Below are 14,337 nucleotides of genomic sequence, written 5' to 3'. Positions count from 1 at the left end.
GGTCCCACAACAAAGTACACAAGTTCTGCTGAGGGCATAGCTCAACAAGCCCAAAGAAAAATAAAGGAACAGAACACGCCGGACGAAGAAAACGCCTAGTCTGGTTCCGGCGGCGGTGGCGGCAACAAGCGGACGACCATCGAGCGAAGATCGGCGATGAAGGCTGAGATGGCGTCGCGGTCCCGAGGGCGGCTCCCGCCAAAGTTGCAAGAAACCCGAGAGTTTGAAAAGAGCGTCAGAAGCCCGTCGGAGAGGCGTGCACTGAATCACAAGCTTATTGCGGACAGTCCAGAGGGTCCATGCAAGGACCCCGATCTCGAGCCACCTAATGTGGCGAGAGGTCACGGGGGACATCTGGAGTTCCTCCTCTAGCTTGTTGGGCATTCCTGCAGTAGTGAACCCTCCTCTAGCTTGATTGTCCTCTGAGGTTTAAGTTTTCCACCCTTTTCTCTTTTCTTTTTCATGTAGATATACCATTTTGTATATTCTCGTTTGAACTAAAACCACGACAAGTAAATCGGAACGCAGGGAGTAGAAATTATGCTGTAGGGGGCTCTCCTACTATTCACTCGTCAAAAAAAAGTATGATACATTTTCTCAAGAGTTGAATAAAATACAATTATTGAATTTCACAGCCCAGCAACTACTTGAAATTTGGCTGGTTAAATACTACTCAATCATGCATAATTTTTAGCACTCCGGCGACATAAACACTGTAGAAATAGTCATCCCAGTCGTGGGACTTCGGGTCAAAATCAAAGCACTAACCTACATCGTTGTTTTGATCCTTGTTCATCGCCATCCTTAGCTTCTCTCAATTCATGCCATCAAAGCTTCACAAGATTGATGAAACCAAGTGAAAGAACAATCACATAATGTTCTTGTCAAAAGAATTCCATGCAACACATTTTCGAACATATTAATTAGAGTTGCATGACGGGGTACTATACAAATATTTGGATACAACATAAAGTTGAAACCTACTTTTATTTTATTAATATAATGCACAAAGTTGCATAAAAAATATTGTACAATACATATTCACCAGAGTTACAAATAAATATAGTAGTACAATTATTGTATTTCAAAGGCTAGAAACTTCAGTTGAAATTTGTCTAGTTAGATGTTATTTAATCATCCATAATTTTAGCACACCGGGGATGTGAACACTGTAGAAATAGTCATCCCAGTCGAGGGACTTGGGGTCAAAGTCAAAGCAGTAGGCTACATTGATATTTTGATGCTTGTTCATCGCCATCCTCAGCTTCTGTGAATTCATGTCATCAAAGCTTCACAAGATTGATGGGAGACAATTTAAGTCAGTGGAAATTCATAAAATGTTATTATCCAAAGAAAAACCAACATTTTGATAAGATTTTGAAGTCACTTACCACCCTTTGAACAAGGCGTATGGTGCGTAGAGCTCGATCAGTTGCATGACGAATCTGTATTTTCTGCGGGCCTCATTGTAGTGCCGTGAGAAAACACCCCATAGCAGGATGTTTGCTAGATGAAGCATCTGTCCAATTGATCATAGGATAAACTCATACTATAAATTTCATTCTCATCCCATCTCTTTGAAATCAATGTTTCCATGTTGAAATAGTAAGCTAGCTAACCTCAAGGGGAAGCTTGTATTTGATGGTCATGTACATTATTAATCGTTCGACTGTACTGAAGAATCGCATCTTCTTCAGCTGCACAAACTCGCCATTCCTTCCCGTGCATGGTGGGTTGTCAAAGAAGTAGCGGTGGCCTGAATCTGAGAGGACGGCGTAGGGTGCGGGGTTGCGCAGTGATGATGTTACATGGTAGATGATATGCTCTTGCTGATCCTCCGAGTGTGCTGACATGAAAACCATCATAGCGTTCACCACCATGTCCCCTGGAATCTGTCAAACACACACACACACACACACACACACACACACACACACACACACAAACACACACACACACACACCACGACCACTCCTAGCTTGTTACTCACTTGGTAACTTGATCTGGTGAAAAAATCACTCACCACGTCAATTATCAAATCAAGGTCAGGTAGGAAGAATGACAAGGTCTGCTTGGCGTATCGGACGATAATTGTGTCGATTGTCCTGTGGAAGATGAAATGTATGTCTACTGTTGTACACTGTCTTAATAATAAAGAAACATATTTTGTTTTTTCCGTCACCTGATTCCTTCCGTCCATCCAGAGAATGGCTCCTTGAGGGTACTGGTTATGATGCTAGGGCGGATGATTACCACTGGAATGTCCGCTCGCAGGTGCCCGATCATCATCTCCCCCAGTGCCTTGGTGAAGACATAGGTGTTTGGCCACCCAAAGTTTCGTGCCATTCATTCAGTTGTCCATAAGAACAAACACGTCACATATGTATCAGGCTTGTAGTGCTACCAAATGGAAGGAAGGAGTTTACATGGATAATTATGTTTTCTTTTGTTTTCTAATCAGATGTTTGTGTCTGACCTCTTCAGACCAAGCTCTTTCATGGCTCTCCTCTCAGCCTTCTTTGTGGAACAATTAGTGTTTAGTTCTCTCATGGTCTCTTTGATCAGATTTTGCTCGGACTCGATGTCCAGATGTGTGCCCACCCTTAGGTCTCACCCATTAAGAATGGCTTCTCTGGTATTAGGCCCTCTTGTTCACCAGCTACATAGGCTGTAAAATCAAATAATCAATCACTTATATAATGAGTTAATATTTAGAATGTCATGACACACGACCAACCACAAACTTGATCATATATAGTGCTATTATGGTTGCACACCAGTTGAAACATGAAGCAACATTTTGAGCTTAGGACACTTCTTTGCAAACGCACAGACGTGCTTCACTCCCAAGACATTCACGTCAAAAGCCACATCATATCTGAAATTTAGCATCACATTAGGACCAATTGTTTCAGCAATGTGCCAGTAATATGTGACCAGGAAACACTTACAAATCTTTCAGAGAAATTTGTAGTTGCAGCTCCGTTGACGATGATGTCTATGTCCTTGGACAAATCTATCAGGCTGGCAATGTCTAGTCCAAAGTCTTTGTGCATGATGTCGCCTGCCAAAGGACAGATCTTTTCTTCGATGAAATTATTGAACCACACACCATGTTGTTTTTTCAGCAGTTGAAAGATCCCGCTCCCTGTAACCTGAAAAATACCGAAACAGCATTTGTACTATGCATTTGTAACATTACTCTCTAAGGAGCAAGTGTACTTTCTCAGAGACGAATGCTGCTAATCTACTTGCAGCTCTGTACTGTTTAGAATAGTGATACCGTGTACATCTATCTCAACCTTGCTTATTGTGCTCTCTACTATAATTATCGTCCCCTCTGGTGTGTATTTATTACTAAACACACAACGATAGATAGACATCAAAAGATGAAATTCATTCACTTGTGAACAAGTGAGAATGTTATCAAGAAACACAATGGCATCGATGGCAAGAAGGTGCACTCATAGATAGGGTAAAGTGGTGTAGAAACCAATATTTCACCTCTGACTGAATCCGAAGCTTTGCCGATTCAATATTGGGGGCTCGAATCAAGAGGAAGAGCTTCTTCACATCTGGCTGAACCCTAAGTATCTTCTCCACAAGCACTACCCACAAATCACGCAAGAAACACACGAGTACATATAAGCGTCTCAGTGATCAGCACACATGCACGGCACATCCTGAAGTGAAAAGTAGTGATCATGCATTACAGCACGAACACACATACCCGTGATGAGGATGCTCTTGCCCCTGAAGTATTCTACAACGCTGTCCGCATCCATTTCACCGATCATCGCCATCTACTTTTGCCTGCCTCGAGAGGACGCACGTGTGGTTTATGTCGCTTGGTCAAGGACAACTTTTATTTGGAAAATTGTGGAAGACTATTTGTGTGGCCATGTATTTATAGGCCAGTAAGGAGATGGGTTTCACGCAGCGCTGGTGGTTAAGGTACTGAAGGGCAGGCCAGTTTTCTTTTCTTTTCTTTTTTTTAATAAGGGCAGGTCAGTTTTTATCAGAAAAGTAGTGCAGCTGGAGTGCCTACATGTGGTTAGCAGTCCGACTCGACCTGCATTGTGTGATAGCAGCTGCAGAGAATTATACTCTCTCTTAGTTACAACTTACTCACTCCTCAAAATAAGTGTCTCAACTTTATACTAACTTTAGTACAAAGTTATACTAGAGTTGAGACACTTTTCTCAAAATACTTCGTTTCACGCTTCCAATTCAGTTTTAGTCATCGGATTCCTAATATAGCCTTTATAGCTTTACTGAATATATATCATAAAAAGAGTTTCCTTTTTTTGCGAAAATGGCCCAGGTCTATTATGAAAGTTCATCAGAAGTATAAAGTGCTCCAAACATAATAAAAATTACATCGAGACTCATGGACCACAGAACGACCATTGCCGTTGCGAGAACAAGCTGCCAACGCACAGTTGACGCCGCTCCCATATACCGGAGCCGACCTGACCTTAAGTCCTCTTGTGCTTCCATGTCTTGTGTTGGCTCCAGTGACTGAGGGAAAAGAACTATATGTGGTTGGTAGAGGCCGGTGACGTGCAACTAAACTTGTCCAAAGAAACGCGATGGAGAGTGCTAACTAAAATCAGAGAAGATCGTTACAACAGACCTTGTCCTTTGGAGATGCGATGGAGAGTGCCAACTATATACAATGAGAAAAGACCATTGCAACTACAATGAGAAGGACTGTTGGAAATAACCATGATATGTGGCCGTGTACGGTATGTATACGGAACAGTCACCTAATAGGAATTGTAATAGGACTGGTTTAGCTAATAAATACCTATATACCCGTATAATCAGTTTAGCAGGCAATCCTTTGCCTGCTAAACTGATTATAGATCGATTGGAACGATTCCGGTAGAAATGCTCGTACGTGCTCGTACTAGTAGATGTTCAGGCAAAGGATTGATTACTGCAAGCTTTGTACCGCCGTGCATCTTGGCATAAAAGAACTTCGTCGAGTTGTTTCGTCGTTCGTCATCGCATCTCACCATCGTCGGAAAGTACTCAACGTGGGGGGACAGGGCCAACAGATGGAGAATGCCAATTAAATTCAGAGAATGACACGAGTGATGATTTCTGAAAACAGTTAAGCCTCTATATCATGCATATACGTAAAGTGGTTTTATGTTTACACTTTAGTTCCTCAAGGAAACGACTACTTTGACCGTAGTGCTTTTTGACTGTTGTCTGAAAGCAAGGTTTTTTTTCTTCTCGATCCTCTTTTCTTTTCTGGTTGGGCGTGGAAAACCTGATTTCCAAAAAGTCTTTAAAAATCTGTATTTATTTCGTCCAAAATGATTTAAATAAATTGTGAATTCCAATATTTCCTGTGCGTAAACATAAAAGCATTTAATCAAGATCTTGCAAATGAGCTGCGGGTCAAGGTAGTTGAACCACCAACCTCGCAAAGATTGAGGGTGGTCCGTTCCAACAGGCCAAGGTGAATGTGTTGCTTGCAAAAGCGTACATATTTAGCACAATCTCACATTCAAATTCAAACATTTGAAAATTCTTGAATGGTATAAAATTTTCTCCAGCCTAAACGGAAATTTCTAGTAACCGATATTTTAAAAACCCAGGTGTGAATTTGAACTCTTTCTTCGCCCTTCATGGTCGAACGGCAAGGACGGCTTTGAGAATGGGATGATAGCACCTCATGGGAGGACAACGCCGTGTTGATCTGCCACTGAGAGACGTGATACTGACTTACATGCGCAGGAGTTTTTTTTGTTCCTCTACATTAAGGGATTTTCTTGATTTTGTGGCTTGATGAAATTGAAGTGTTGAGTATCATTCTTGTTGGAAATATGCCCTAGAGGCAATAATAAATTGATTATTATTATATTTCCTTGTTCATGATAATCGTTTATTATCCATGCTAGAATTGTATTGATAGGAAACTCAGATACATGTGTGGATACATAGACAACACCATGTCCCTAGTAAGCCTCTAGTTGACTAGCTCGTTGATCAATAGATGGTTACGGTTTCCTGACCATGGACATTGGATGTCATTGATAATGGGATCACATCATTAGGAGAATGATGTGATGGACAAGACCCAATCCTAATCATAGCACTAGATCGTGTAGTTCGTATGCTAAAGCTTTTCTAATGTCAAGTATCATTTCCTTAGACTATGAGATTGTGCAACTCCCGGATACCGTAGGAGTGCTTTGGGTGTGCCAAACGTCACAACGTAACTGGGTGGCTATAAAGGTACACTACGGGTATCTCCGAAAGTGTCTGTTGGGTTTGGCACGAATCAAGACTGGGATTTGTCACTCCGTGTGACGGAGAGGTATCTCTGGGCCCACTCGGTAGGACATCATCATAATGTGCACAATGTGATCAAGGAGTTGATCACGGGATGATGTGTTATGGAACGAGTAAAGAGACTTGCCGGTAACGAGATTGAACAAGGTATCGGGATACCGACGATCGAATCTCGGGCAAGTATCGTACCGCTAGACAAAGGGAATTGTATACGGGATTGATTAAGTCCTTGACATCGTGGTTCATCCGATGAGATCATCGTGGAACATGTGGGAGCCAACATGGGTATCTAGATCCCGCTGTTGGTTATTGACCGGAGAGTCATCTCGGTCATGTATGCATGTCTCCCGAACCCGTAGGGTCTACACACTTAAGGTTCGGTGACGCTAGGGTTATAGAGATATTAGTATGCGGTAACCCGAAAGTTGTTTGGAGTCCCGGATGAGATCCCGGACGTCAGGAGGAGTTCCGGAATGGTCCGGAGGTAAAGAATTATATATAGGAAGTGCTATTTCGGCCATCGGGACAAGTTTCGGGGTCACCGGTATTGTACCGGGACCACCGGAAGGGTCCCGGGGGTCCACCGGGTGGGGCCACCTGCCCCGGAGGGCCACATGGGCTGTAGGGGGTGCGCCTTGGCCTACATGGGCCAAGGGCACCAGCCCCTAGAGGCCCATGCGCCAAAGGGACAAGAGGAGGGGAGAGTCCTAAAGGGGGAAGGCACCTCCGAGGTGCCTTGGGGAGGATGGACTCCTCCCCCCTTGGCCGCACCCTTCCTTGGAGGAAAGGGCAAGGCTGCGCCCTCCCCCTCTCCCTTGGCCCTATATATAGTGGGGGGAAGGGAGGGCAACCATACCTAAGCCCTGGCGCCTCCCTCTCCCTCCCATGACACATCTCCCTCCTCCCGCAACGCTTGGCGAAGCCCTGTTGGAATCCCGCTACTTCCACCACCACGCCGTCGTGCTGCTGGATCTCCATCAACCTCTCCTTCCCCCTTGCTGGATCAAGAAGGAGGAGACGTCGCTGCTCCGTACGTGTGTTGAACGCGGAGGTGCCGTCCGTTCGGCGCTAGGATCATCGGTGATTTGGATCACGACGAGTAAGACTCCATCAACCCCGTTCTCTTGAACGCTTCCGCGCGCGATCTACAAGGGTATGTAGATCCACTCCTCCCTCGTTGCTAGATGACTCCATAGATAGATCTTGGTGACACGTAGGAAAATTATGAATTTATGCTACGTTCCCCAACAGTGGCATCATGAGCTAGGTCTATTGCGTAGATTATATGCACGAGTAGAACACAAAGTAGTTGTGGGCATTGATTTTGTTCAATATGCTTACCGTTATTAGTCCAATCTTGTTTCGACGGTATTGTGGGATGAAGCGGCCCGGACCGACCTTACACGTACTCTTACGTGAGACCGGTTCCACCGACTGGCATGCACTAGTTGCATAAGGTGGCTGGCGGGTGTCTGTCTCTCCCACTTTAGTCGGATCGGATTCGATGAAAAGGGTCCTTATGAAGGGTAAATAGCAATTGGCATATCACGTTGTGGTCTTTGCGTAGGTAAGAAACGTTCTTGCTAGAAACCCATAGCAGCCACGTAAAACATGCAAACAACAATTAGAGGACATCTAACTTGTTTTTGCAGGGTATGCTATGTGATGTGATATGGCCAAAGGATGTGATGAATGATATATGTGATGTATGAGATTGATCATGTTCTTGTAATAGGAATCACGACTTGCATGTCGATGAGTATGACAACCGGCAGGAGCCATAGGAGTTGTCTTAATTTATTTATGACCTGGGTGTCAATATAAACATCATGTAATTACTTTACTTTATTGCTAACCGTTAGCCATAGTAGTAGAAGTAATAGTTGGCGAGACAACTTCATGAAGACACGATGATGGAGATCATGATGATGGAGATCATGGTGTCATGCCGGTGACAAGATGATCATGGAGCCCCAAGATGGAGATCAAAGGAGCTATATGATATTGGCCATATCATGTCACTATTATTTGATTGCATGTGATGTTTATCATGTTTATGCATCTTATTTGCTTAGAACGACGGTAGTAAATAAGATGATCCCTCATAATAATTTCAAGAAAGTGTTCCCCCTAACTGTGCACCGTTGCAACAGTTCGTTCGTTTCTAAGCACCACGTGATGATCGGGTGTGATAGATTTCAACGTCCACATACAACGGGTGTAAGACAGATTTACACATGCAAACACTTAGGTTGACTTGACGAGCCTAGCATGTACAGACATGGCCTCGGAACACAGAAGACTGAAAGGTCGAGCATGAGTCGTATAGAAGATACGATCAACATGAAGATGTTCACCGATGTTGACTAGTCCGTCTCACGTGATGATCGGATACGGCCTAGTTGACTCGGATCATGTAATCACTTAGATGACTAGAGGGATGTCTATCTGAGTGGGAGTTCATAAGATGAACTTAATTATCCTAAACATAGTCAAAAGGTCTTCGCAAATTATGTCGTAGCTCGCGCTTTAGTTCTACTGTTTAGATATGTTCCTAGAGAAAATTTAGTTGAAAGTTGATAGTAGTAATTATGCGGACTAGGTCCGTAAACTGAGATTTGTCCTCATTGCTTCATAGAAGGCTTATGTCCTTAATGCACCACTCAGTGTGCTGAACCTCGAACGTTGTCTATGGATGTTGCGAACATCTGACATACACATTTTGATAACTACGTGATAGTTCAGTTAAACGGCTTAGAGTTGAGGCACCAAAGACGTTTTGAAACGTCGCGAAACATATGAGATGTTTTGAGGGCTGAAATTGGGATTTCAGGATCGTGCCCACGTCAAGAGGTATAAGACCTCCGACGATTTTCTTAGCCTACAAACTAAGGGAGAAAAGCTCAATTGTTGAGCTTGTGCTCAGATTGTCTGAGTACAACAATCATTTAAATCGAGTGGGAGTTGATCTTCCAGATGAGACAGTGATGTTTCTCCGAAGTCATTACCACCAAGCTGCTAGAGCTTCGTGATGAACTATAATATATCGGGGACATATATGATGATCCTTGAGATATTCGCGATGTTTGACACCACAAAAGTAGAAATCAAGAAGGAGCATCAATTGTTGATGGTTGGTGAAACCACTAGTTTCAAGAAGGGCAAGGGCAAGAAGGGGTACTTCATGAAACGGCAATTCAGCTGCTGCTCCAGTGAAGAAACCCAAGGTTGAACCCAAACCCGAGACTAGGTGCTTCTGTAATAAGGGGAATAGCCACTCGAGCAGAATTACCCTAGATACTTGGTAGATGAGGAGGCTGGCAAGGTAGATAGAAGTATATTGGTTATACATTGTGTTAATGTGTACTTTACTAAGTACTCCTAGTAGCACCAGGGTATTAGATACCGATTCGGTTGCTAAGTGTTAGTAACTCGAAATAAAAGCTACGGAATAAACGGAGACTAGCTAAAGGTGAGCTGACGATATGTGTTGGAAGTGTTTCCAAGCTTGATGTGATCAAGCATCGCATACTCCCTCTACCATCGAGATTGGTGTTTGCATTGAGCATAGACAAGATTGGATTATGTCTATCTCAATACGGTTATTCATTTAAGGAGAATAATGGTTACTCTGTTTATTTGAATAATACCTTCAATGGTCTTGCACCTAAAATGAATGGTTTATTGAATCTCGATCGTAGTGATACACATGTTCATGCCAAAAGATATAAGATAGTAATGATAGTACCACCTACTTGTGGCACTGCCACGTAAGTCATATCGGTATAAAACGCATGAAGAAGCTCTATGTTGATGGATCTTTGGGCTCACTCGTTTTTGAAAAGTTTGAGACATGCGAACCATGTCTATTGGTGTATATGCATGAAGAAACTCCATGCAGATGGATCGTTTGGACTCACTTGATTTTGAATCACTTGAGATATGCAAATCTTACCACATGGGCAAGATGACTGAAGAGCCTCATTTTAGTAAGACGGAACAAGATAGCAACTCGTTGGAAGTAACACATTTTGATGTGTGCAGTCCAATGAGTGCTGAGGCGTGTAGTGGATATCGTTATGTTCTTACTTCACAGATGATTTGAGTAGATGTTGAGTACATTTACTTGATGAATCACGAGTCTGAATTATTGGAAGGTTCAAGTAATTTCAGGGTGAAGTTGAAAGATCGTCGTGACAAGAGGATAAAATATCTATGATATGATCATAGAGATGAATATCTGAATTACGAGTTTGGCACGAAATTAAGACATTGTGGAAATTGTTTCACAAATAATACAGCCTGGAACACCATAGTGTGATGGTGTGTCCGAACATCATAACTGCACCCTATTGGATATGATGCATACCATGATGTCTCTTATCAAATTACCACAATAGTTTATGGGTTAGGCATTAGAGACAACCACATTCACTTTAAGTAGGGCACCACGTAATTCCTATGAGATGACACCGTATGAACTATGGTTTAGAGAAACCTAAGCTGTCATTTCTTAAAAGTTTGGGGCTGCGACGCTTATGTGAAAAAGTTTCAGGCTGATAAGCTCGAACCCAAAGCAGATAAATGCATCTTCATAGGACACCCAAAACAGTTGGGTATACCTCCTATCTCAGATTCGAAAGCAATAAGGGATTGTTTCTAGAATCGGGTCCTTTCTCGAGGAAAGGTTTCTCTCGAAAGAATTGAGTGGGAGGATGGTGGAGACTTGATGAGGTTATTGAACCTTCACTTCAACTAGTGTGTAGCAGGGCACAGGAAGTTGTTCCTGTGGCACCTACACCAATTGAAGTGGAAACTTATGATATTGATCATGAGACTTCGGATCAAGTCACTCCCAAACCTCGTAGGATGACAAGGATGCGTACTACTTCAGAGTGGTACGTAATCTTGTCTTGGAAGTCATGTTGCTAGACAACAATGAGCCTACGAGCTATGGAGAAGCGATGGTGGGCCCGGATTCTGATAAATGGCTCGAGGCCATAAAATCCGAGAGAGGATCCATGTATGAAAACAAAGTGTAGAATTTGGTAGAACGGCTCGATGGTCGTAAGGCTATTGAGTACAGATGGATTTTAAAAGGAAGACAGACAATGATGGTAAGTATCACCATTAAGAAAGCTCGACTTGTCGTTAAGATGTTTTTCGACAAGTTCAAGGAGTTGACTACGATGAGACTTTCTCACTCGTAGCGATGCTAAGAGTCTGTTGGAATTATATTAGCGATTACTGCATTATTTATGAAATCTTGCAAATAGGATGCCAAAAATCATTGTTTCCTCGACGATTTTTGAGGAAAGGTTGTATGTGATACAACCGGACGGTTTTGTCAATCCTGAAAGATGCTAACAAGTATGCCAAGCTCCAGCAATCCTTCTAAGGACTGGAGTAAGCATCTCGGAGTTGGAATGTATGCTTTGATAAGATGATCAAAGTTTTGGGTGTATACAAAGTTTATGAGAAACATGTATTTCCAAAGAAGTGAGTGGGAGCACTATAGAATTTCTGATGAATATATGTTGTTGACATATTGTTGATCAGAAATGACGTAGAATTTCTGGAAAGCATATAGGGTTATTTGGAAAGTGTTTTTCAATGGAAAGCCTGGATTAAGCTACTTGAACATTGAGCATCAAGATCTATAAGGATAGATCAAAACGCTTAATGGTACTTTCAAATGAGCACATACCTTGACATGATCTTGAAGGTGTTCAAGATGGATCAGTCAAAGAAGGAGTTCTTGCCTGAGTTGTAAGGTATGAAGTTAAGACTTAAAGCTCGACCATGGCAGAATAGAGAGAAAGGACGAAGGTCGTCCCCTATGCTTTTGTCATAGGCTCTCTACAGTATGCTATGATGTGTACCGCACCTGATGTGTGCCTTGCCACATGTCTGGCTAGAGGGTACAAAGGTGATCTAGGAGTAGATCACCAGATAGCGGTCAAAATTATCCTTCGAGGAATAAGGATATGTTTCTCGGTTATGGAGGTGATAAAGAGTTCGACGTAAAGAGTTACGTCGATGCAAGCTTAACACCTATCCGGATAAGCTCTGAGTAGAGATACCGGATACGTATAATGGAGCAACAATTTGGAATAGCTCCAAGTAGAACAATTATTTGGAATAGCTCCAAATAGAACGTGGTAGCTGCATCTAGGAGATGACATAGAGATTTGTAAAGCACACACGGATCTGAAAGGTTCAGACCCCTTGACTATAACCTCTCTCACAAGCATAACATGATCAAACCCAGAACTCTTTGGGTGTTAGTCACATGGCGATGTGACCTGTGAGTGTTAATCGCATGACGATGTGAACTAGATTATTGACTCTAGTGCAAGTGGGAGACTGTTGGAAATATGCCCTAGAGGCAATAATAAATTGATTATTATTATATTTCCTTATTCATGATAATCATTTATTATCCATGCTAGAATTGTATTGATAGGAAACTCAGATACATGTGTGGATACATAGACAACACCATGTCCCTAGTAAGCCTCTAGTTGACTAGCTCGTTGATCAATAGATGGTTACGGTTTCCTGACCATGGACATTGGATGTCATTGATAATGGGGTCACATCATTAGGAGAATGATGTGATGGACAAGACCCAATCCTAAGCATAGCACTAGATCGTGTAGTTCGTATGCTAAAGCTTTTCTAATGTCAAGTATCATTTCCTTAGACCATGAGATTGTGCAACTCCCGGATACCGTAGGAGTGCTTTGGGTGTGCCAAATGTCACAACGTAACTGGGTGGCTATAAAGGTACACTACGGGTATCTCCGAAAGTGTCTGTTGGGTTGGCACGAATCAAGACTGGGATTTGTCACTCCGTGTGACGGAGAGGTATCTCTGGGCCCACTCGGTAGGACATCATCATAATGTGCACAATGTGATCAGGGAGTTGATCACGGGATGATGTGTTACGGAACGAGTAAAGAGACTTGCCGGTAACGAGATTGAATAAGGTATCGGGATACCGACGATCGAATCTCGGGCAAGTATCATACCACTAGACAAAGGAAATTGTATACGGGATTGATTAAGTCCTTGACATCGTGGTTCATCCGATGAGATCATCATGGAACATGTGGGAGCCAACATGGGTATCCAGATCCCGCTGTTGGTTATTGACCGGAGAGTCATTTCGGTCATGTCTGCATGTCTCCCGAACCCATAGGGTCTACACACTTAAGGTTCGGCGACGCTAGGGTTATAGAGATATTAGTATGCGGTAACCCGAAAGTTGTTCGGAGTCCCGGATGAGATCCCGGACGTCACGAGGAGTTCCGGAATGGTCCGGAGGTAAAGAATTATATATAGGAAGTGCTATTTCGGTCATCGGGACAAGTTTCGGAGTCACCGGTATTGTACCGGGACCACCGGAAGGGTCCCGGGGGTCCACCGGGTGGGGCCACCTTCCCCGGAGGGCCACATGGGCTGTAGGGGGTGCTCCTTGGACTACATGGGCCAGGGGCACCAGCCCCTAGAGGCCCATGCGCCAAAGGGACAAGAGGAGGGGACAGTCCTAAAGGGGGAAGGCACCTCCGAGGTGCCTTGGGGAGGATGGACTCCTCCCCCCCTTGGCCGCACCCTTCCTTGGAGGAAGGGGCAAGGCTGCGCCCTCCCCCTCTCCCTTGGCCCTATATATAGTGGGGGGAAGGGAGGGCAACCATACCTAAGCCCTGGCGCCTCCCTCTCCCTCCCATGACACATCTCCCTCCTCCCGCAGCGCTTGGCGAAGCCCTGTTGGAATCCCGCTACTTCCACCACCACGCCGTCGTGCTGCTGGATCTCCATCAACCTCTCCTTCCCCCTTGCTGGATCAAGAAGGAGGAGACGTCGCTGCTCCGTACGTGTGTTGAACGCGGAGGTGCCGTCCGTTCGGCGCTAGGATCATCGGTGATTTGGATCATGACGAGTACGACTCCATCAACCCCGTTCTCTTGAACGCTTCCGCACGCGATCTACAAGGGTATGTAGATCCACTCCTCCCTCGTTGCT

The 14,337-nt window shown here is 43.7% G+C and overlaps 1 pseudogene; it reads right to left on the bottom strand.

Moving 5' to 3' along the window:
• Positions 1–1,126: 1,126 nt before the first annotated feature.
• On the bottom strand, positions 1,127–3,851 carry LOC123057502 (putative fatty acyl-CoA reductase 7; annotated as a pseudogene).
• Between the last annotated feature and the right edge of the window lie 10,486 nt (positions 3,852–14,337).

This window comes from Triticum aestivum, chromosome 3A (genome assembly GCF_018294505.1).
Source record: "Triticum aestivum cultivar Chinese Spring chromosome 3A, IWGSC CS RefSeq v2.1, whole genome shotgun sequence".
NCBI lineage: Eukaryota > Viridiplantae > Streptophyta > Magnoliopsida > Poales > Poaceae > Triticum > Triticum aestivum.
This window is presented reverse-complemented; position numbering and strand designations above follow the sequence as displayed.